Source organism: Eptatretus burgeri, chromosome 7 (assembly GCF_056783735.1).
Source record: "Eptatretus burgeri isolate ZD-2024b chromosome 7, Ebu_testis_v1, whole genome shotgun sequence".
NCBI lineage: Eukaryota > Metazoa > Chordata > Myxini > Myxiniformes > Myxinidae > Eptatretus > Eptatretus burgeri.
The window spans coordinates 6,923,163-6,931,643 of record NC_140967.1 but is presented as its reverse complement, the minus strand read 5'-3'; the positions used below and the strand labels follow the sequence as shown (position 1 = coordinate 6,931,643).

At 46.5% G+C, this 8,481-nt stretch overlaps 1 pseudogene; it reads right to left on the bottom strand.

The window, feature by feature from the left end:
• Nucleotides 1-6,616: 6,616 nt before the first annotated feature.
• Nucleotides 6,617-8,107, bottom strand: LOC147022616 (uncharacterized; annotated as a pseudogene).
• Nucleotides 8,108-8,481: the final 374 nt, after the last annotated feature.

Below are 8,481 nucleotides of genomic sequence, written 5' to 3'. Positions count from 1 at the left end.
TATTATCTCTGGATGTAATGCAGCTATTGACTTGATTCTGGTATCTAAATGTATGTTTTTGGGGGCAAGGAATCCAATGGTACCATTTTCAACTAAATATTATCTATCACAGTCTGTTATATAATTTTATTTGGAAATTATCTTGGCAAATATTGGATTCAACACAATACTTTGAAAAGAATGTCTTAGTTCTGTTAATATAAATTAGAAAAAAAAAACTATACTAAATAACTAGTAACAACTCAGACAGCTCATATATACTGGCAGTCTAAAATATAAATTCACATCAAGTGACTGCAGCAGCACTGTACATCCTGCAACACCATGCCTACAACCACAACTGTCTAGGAGAAACCAAGGATGCAGAGGACCTTCCGGAGTTTGAAGACTGGTGTTGCGAGAGAGGAGAAGACATCCCCCAGTTTCACTACTGGGCAACCATGCTGGAACTAGAACTGTTGGTTCTGGTGTATGTGCGTTCTCTCAGGCAGGGATCGTTAATGATGTACCTCGATGCTCTGACAGAGCTGGTCCCCTGGTTCCATGCACTGGATCACACCCACTATGCTCGGTGGATACCAGTGCACCTGAACGACATTTAGATACATTTAGATACCAGAATCAAGTCAACAGCTGCATTACGTCCAGAGATAATAGCAAATGTAGATTTCAAATGTGCTGTGTCACGTGATTGGGTTTTCGTATATCATGCCTCGACCGCTAGGGGTGGGAAGAGTGTGCTTCTGGTCGTGCAATAAAGCGGAGTAGATGGTGGCCCGCGTGCTTCTTGCGTCCCACCGCACCTGGTACACTCTAGTTGGCGACGAGGATGGTTGAATACACACTTATGCCCGTTTTCGACGGGGACGACTTCAAATTGTTTTCGGAGCAATTGGAATGCTATTTCCACGCGAACGATGTGGTCGACGAGAGCAAGCAGAAGTCGATCTTGCTCGCTTCACTTTCGCCGGAGCATTATCGGCTGCTGGGTGATTTAGTGGCACCGAACAGGCCCCGGGATGACGGGCTGGCGTTTCGGGACATTGTGGGGAAAATGAAAGCACACATGGCGCCGGAGAAGTCATTGCAGCTCGCTCGATTCCAGTTCGATCGCCTCTCGAAAGGGGCAGAGGAGCGCGTCGCTGAGTTCGTGGCGCGGATTAAGCGTGCTTCCGTAGCCTGCAAGTTCCCGGCGGGGGAGCGGCCAGCTCAGCTCAGAGATCGTTTTATTGCTGGTTTACAAGATGCGAAAATGGTTTCAGCGGTTTTACGGCTGAAGGATGAAGCCATTACATTCAACTCGGCGGTCACCACGGCTACAGCGGTCGAGCAGACTCGCGGGGATGTTCGAGCCATCACCGGCCACGCGGGGTTGCGAGCACCCCGGGATGCGCGCACGGCCTTCGATGCGGGTCGGACGTCGCCACGCGGACGCGCGTGCAGCGGGGTGACCCCGCGGACATGCTTGGGATGTGGAGGTCGACACCTGCGCCGTGCATGTCCGTATAAAGGCAACGTGTGTTTGAATTGTCACAAGGTGGGTCATTTGGCGCGTATGTGCCGTGGGGCGCCGGCCACCGTTAAGGTCATGGACGGCGATGTGCGAGGCGACTCGGGGCGGAACCAGCGGCCGTTGTTGAGCCTGTTTTCAATTGGCCCGGCGACAGCGCGCCCGATGACGGTGGAAGTTGAAGTGAACGAAACGCCGATCACGTTCCAGGTCGATACGGGAGCAGCGGTGTCGCTCATCGGCGAACAGACCGCGCGTAGACTCAACGGCTTGAAGCTTATCAGGTCAAACCTCTCGCTGTTCACGTACACCCGTGAGAAGATAACGCCAGTCAGGATGGCAGACGTGTCTGTGCGGTACCAAGGCCAGGTAGCCACGATTCGGGTGTACGTCGTATGGGGGAGGGGGCCGTCTCTCCTCGGCTGAGATTGGATGACCCACATCAGGCTAGACTGGGCCGCAGTTCACCTTGTGCAACCCGTGCCAAGCCAGTGGGAGGATCAGTTGGAGGAGATTCTTCAAAGACATCAAGGGTTGTTTAGCGACGACCTTGGAAAACTCAAGGGCATGGAGGCGAAACTCTTCTTGAAGGAGGGGGTGGTTCCTCGGTTTTGTAAACCGTGTCTGGTGCCGTATGCCCTGCGGGACAAGGTCAAGGGTGAACTGGATAGGCTGGAGGCCTGTGGAGTGATCGAACGGGTGTCGTGCTCGGATTGGGCCACCCCGGTTGTCACGGTGCTGAAACGGAATGGAGACGTCCGATTGTGCGGGGACTTCAAATCCACGGTTAACCCGGGGCTCAGCGTGGAGCAATATCCACTGCCATCAATCGATGAGATATATGCGCGATTGGCGGGGAGTCAATACTTCACGAAGCTAGACCTGCGTGATGCGTATTTTCACCTGCTGATGGATCCCGGGAGTAGCGAGCTTTTGACAATCAACACGTGTCAAGGACTCTATCGATATACCCGACTCTGTTTTGAGATTGCTTCGGCCCCAGCTTTGTGGCAGAAAGCCATGGATCAGGTTTGCATTGGCCTGCCCGCTCAGACCTACCTGGACGATGTGCTCATTGTGGGGAAAACGGCGGACGAGCATCTTGCGAACATTGCCCGAGTGCTGACAAAGCTAGAAGCGTGCGGCCTGCGCTTAAACAGGGACAAGTGCGCGTTCTTCAAGCAGCGCTTGGAATACCTCGGGCACATCATCACGCCGGAGGGGCTGTTGAAAGGTCCTCGGAAGGTGGAGGCGATTCAGCGCATGCCACCGCCTCGCGACAAGACGCAGCTGCGCTCGTTCATTGACATGGCCCAGTATTACCAAAGGTTCGTGCGCGGGCTCAGCTCACAACTTGCGCCGTTAACGCGGTTGCTCAAGAAGGACGAGCGCTGGGCGTGGGGGCCTGCACACCAGGCGTCGTTCGACCGCGTCAAGCGGCTGCTCACAGAGGATACAGTGCTCGTGCACTACGAGCCTGCGCGTCCGCTCCTATTGGCATGCGACAGCTCTGCATATGGCATCGGGGCAGTGCTCTCCCACAGGATGGACGATGGTTCCGAGCGGCCTGTTTGTTTTGCATCCCGGACCCTGTCCACAGCAGAGCGCGGATATGCCCAGATTGAGCGTGAGGCTCTCAGCCTCGTTTGGGGTGTGCGGAGGTTTCATCAATATCTGCTGGGGCGGCATTTCACTTTACAGACAGATCACAAACCGCTTCAATTCATCCTGAGACCCGACCGCGGGGTGCCGGTGGTAGCAGCCACGTGAATACAGCGGTGGTGTCTGTTTCTAGGTGCTTACGATTATGATATTCAGTTCTGAAGCACCGAGAAGCATGCTAACTGCGACGGGCTCTCACGCTTGCCGTGTGCGGAGGGTCCAGCTGCGTCTGAGTTGGGCGACCGGGTCGATGTGTTCACGCTGGACCAGGTACAAAGCGGGCCGGTCACAGCCAGGCAGGTTGCGGTGGAATCGGCTCGTGATCCGGTGCTTGCCCGTGTCGTCCAGGCGATTTCTACGGGGAATTGGAGCGATCTGCCTTCGACACCGGCATTTCAACCTTTCACGTCACGCGCAGCGGAGCTGTCGTTGGTCCAACGGTGCGTAATGTGGGGAATGAGGACCGTGATTCCACCGAGGTTCAGGCAGCGGTGTTTGGAAGAACTGCATGTCAGTCACCTTGGCATTGTGAAGACCAAGAGTCTTGCTCGTAGCCTGTTGTGGTGGCCGGGGTTGGACAAAGACATTGAGAAGTTGGTTAAGCGTTGCGCCACGTGCCAGACAGATGCTGATAACCCGCGTCGAGCTTCGGGTCTCTGGCCTGTGCCAGACCGAGCTTGGCAGAGGGTCAATGTAGATTTTGCGGGACCGGTTAATGGCAAGATGTTTTTGATTGTGATTGATGCATTCTCTAAATGGCCGGAGGTTGTAGTAATGCAGCATACTTCAGCAAACATTACAGTAGAGAAGCTGCGGACGATCTTTGCTAACAAAGGGTTGCCGGAGATCCTGGTCTCTGATAATGGTCCGCAGTTCATCGCGGGTGTATTTGATGAGTTTATGCGCCAGAATGGTATTCGACATCTAAGGTCCGCACCGTCATGCCTCGCCCGCTAGGGGTGGGAAGAGTGTGCTTCTGGTCATGCAATAAAGCGGAGTAGATGGTGGCCCGCGTGCTTCTTGCGTCCCACCGCACCTGGTACACTCTAATACTCATAATCATGGTGTTATAACATGAGGGATCATACTCATAATCATAGTATTACAAGAGGGATCATACTCATAATCATAGTGTTATAATGTGAGGGATCAAACTCTTCATCATAGTATTATAATATGAGGGATCATACTCATCATCATAGTGTTATAATAAGAGGGATCATACTCATAATCATTGTGTTATAATATGAGTGGTCATACTCATAATCATAGTATTATAATATGAGGGATTGTACTCATAATCATATTGTTATAATAAGAGGGATCATACTCATAATCATATTGTTATAATAAGAGGGATCATACTCACAATCATCGTGTTATAATAAGAGGGATCATATGCATAATCATTGTGTTGTAATATGAGTGGTCATACTCATAATCATAGTGTTATAATAAGATGGATAATACTCATAATCATCGCATTATAATATGAGGGATCATACTCATAATCATAGTGTTATAATATGAGGGATCATACTCATAATCATTGTGTTATAATATGAGTGGTTATACTCATAATCATTGTGTCATAATATGAGGGAACATACTCATAATCATTGTGTCATTATAAGAGGGATCATACTCACAATCATAGTGAGATAATATGAGGGATCATACTCATAATCATAGTATTGTAATATGAACGATAATTCTCATAATCATAGTGTTATAATGAGGGATCATACTCATCATCATTGTGTTACAATAAGAGTGATCATACTCATAATCGTCGCATTATAATATGAGGGATCATACTCATAATCATAGTGTTATAATATGAGGGATCATACTCATAATCATTGTGTTATAATATGAGTGGTCATACTCATAATCATTGTGTTATAATATGAGGGAACATACTCATAATCATTGTGTCATAATAAGAGGGATCATACTCATAATCATTGTGTTGTAATATGAGTGGTCATACTCATAATAATAGTGTTATAATAAGAGGGATCATACTCATAATCATCGCATTATAATATGAGGGATCATACTCATAATCATAGTGTTATAATAAGAGGGATCATACTCATAATCATTATGTTGATATATGAGTGGTCATACTCATCAACATAGTGTTACAATAAGAGGGATAATACTCACAATCATAGTATTATAATATAATGGGGGATCGTACTCACAATCATAGTATTATAATATAATGAAGGATCATACAATGATAGTCGTGTTTCGGACGCAGTTCAGAATACTCCGGAAGGATGGCGGCATCCTCAACAAGTTACGAATTCCTGCTCTCACCTCGAGGAGGGCACTGCATCAACGGCACAGTCACATTCCCATCAAACGATGCAACTAGTAGCCACAGGCTGTATCGAAAATGAATGAATCAAGCATGGTACAATAGTGTAATTGTAATACGTCAACCAACACTCTGCAATCCACAGATTACGATCGAGTCATCCATAAGTCGCCTGTTTTAAAAGTTAATCAACAAACCTATTAACTTACACTTGCTGAGCGCAAATATAAATAACTTTTACTACAAGATCATTGAACAATATTTTGATTTACCTGGAAACTTAACGAATCCCTGAATAATTCTGTTTCACTCTCTTTGTGGAACATCACATCATCATCCCCTCCAAGTACTGGATGTTGAGATTGTACTTCCATTCTAGCTTTTGTCAGACATGAAATCCCATTAATAGTGGGGCGGCTTCGCTGATCAATTGTGCACTTTCCCTTAAAAGCATGAAATTTGGCACATGGTTCGAGTCATACAATACAAAGATTTTTAGTCCAGGGGCCACCGGAAATTGCACCCCGTATGGTGGCCATATTGGATTTCAAAATGGCCACCAGTGTGGACCTGTTTTGTTAAATATCTCCTTAAGTAGTACAGATATCGAGACAGTTGAACCGCCTATACCTATATTTTACTGCTCTAGGAAGCCAATGGTGACATAAAATGTTTGAAAATTGTGGCTGCCATCTTTAAATCCAAGATGGCCACCATTGACAAACTATTTTGCTCAATATCTCATTAGGTAGTAAAGATATCAATACAGTTTTAACGCCTATACCACATTTTAGGGGTCTAGGAATCCAATGATGACTTAAAATGTTTGTAAATTGTGGCTGCCATCTTGAAATCCAAGATGGCCACCATTAACAAGCTATTTTGCTCAATATCTCATTTAGTACTAAAGATGTCAATACAGTTTTAACGCTTATACCGACGTTTTCGGGGTTTAGGAATCCAATGGTAAGATTGAATATGTGGCAGCGATCTTACAATCCTAGATAGCCACCATCCAAAGGCTAACATAAACTGTCATCAGTTAGCACAATATGTGAAGGAATGAACCATGAAGAAAACATCACAAGCAGTTGGAAAAAAAACCACAGTTACCATCACTTAACTTTTCTAGTCTCTGTTGCATTCCCCATCACAAGAACAAAGTGACGTGCATGGAAGTGCAGACTTCTTACACCTGCAGCAATCAGTGCATCCTTTTGTGCCTCCACACCGGATAAGTTCATTGCAGATCTTTGCGGCTTCCGGTGGTGTTGTCCAAATCGGTTTAAACTGACCGTCATAAGTTTCAACCCAATATAAATTTCCAGTGGGGTTTCCCGTTCCAGACTGTGTCTCAAATTAGTGGGTTTGTCCTTTTGCTTTCGGGCATGCTTGACTGCACTGAACTGAAGAAGCTGTGCCAAGCTTAGTGCAGCTGGGTTCGAAGGTTGCGACGCCTGGTCCTTAATGCTAGGACCCTCCAGTATCATGTTGACTAATGATATAAGTGAACTAGGCACGGATTCCTCCTGTCATGTTGCACTAAATGAACCATCAAATGGCTTGGATTTATCAAACAGATGTCCATGGACTATCTGAGCCGCCTGTGCAAGGTGCACTGCATCACTGTCACTGTCCTGTTGACACACCTTTGCTAAGTCATGTCCAATGTCCTCATCAAACATTAGCAAAATGTCTCTGCCCTTTTTAGTTGCTCTCATGTCAGGAAAATGGGCAAGAATTCACTGCTTGAGCCTTGTAGATTATATGTGGCTTTCCTGCTTGATTCCTAGTTGGTCCAGCCTGGAGGAATACAGGTTTGATAGATCAGCTCGCTTAAATACAGCAGCAATGATGGCATCCTCCAAACGGGTTTCCTCAATATATGTCACAAGTTCTGCAAATGCTATGCTACAGAGCATGTTATCGAGATTCTCGGTGCCTTCTTGCTCCATTTGGACCATGGATGCATGATAATAGAGAGAGGCGAAGCACTTTGCATGGTATTTTGCTTCAAGAGCAACCATATCTCCGCCACTGAGACGTCTCAGCAAGTCATCGTCTTCTAGAAGTGCAGCACACTCTCGAACACGTTTGTCTGTTTTGAAAGTAGAAACCTCATGAAGTTTCTCTTTTCCAGATGACCGCCCACAGAAAAAGCAGAGATCTTGAGAAATTGATGATGCAGAACTTGACCGAGTGCACTTAGAAACACCAGATGTACCTTCACCTGCATCATCAGCCGGTATATCTTTAGAACGCTTCCTTGCACGTTCCAGTTTTGTATTGTTCTACGTAAGCCTGCACGACCTCTGCCAACCTGCATTATGAGCAATGAAAGCTGCCTCGACACCATGACCTTCGTCCAATGTGTCAATGTTTATCGTTCTCAGCAGCAGACCGAGGTTATTAAACTCGAGGAGATTATCAGCCAATGTTTTGTACCCTGCGAGTGTTGCTTCACCTTGTTCACCTTTTCGTTGACTGGAAAACTGAACCTTTTCAGTGGTGTTCTGTTGACAAAGAATGCAGAGTTCCCACTGAGTAACTCGACCCATTTCAGCATCTGGCTTAGATGGATCCACAAGTTTGACGCAGTTTGCCATCTCCAGTTGCAGATGAACGGGCCTATGTAGGGTTGATCACTTGTGCAGTCACCATAACAATGGATGATGTCCCTGAAATGAGTAGATGCATAACTACTCCCAGTTTCATAGTTTGATCAATATTTTAAAGCATCAAAAATTTATTTGTCTCTGAAATGTGAGCATCGACCTTTAGAGCAAAATAGCTGTGGATGGTGGGATTTCAAGATGGCAGCCACAATTTTCAAACATTTAATGTCACCATTGCATTCCTAGAGCCATAAAATGTAGTTATAGGCGTTTCAACTGTCTCGATATCTGTACTTGTTTAGGAGCTATTTGACAAAACAGGTCCACAGTGGCGGCCATTTTGAAATCCAAGATGGCCACCATAC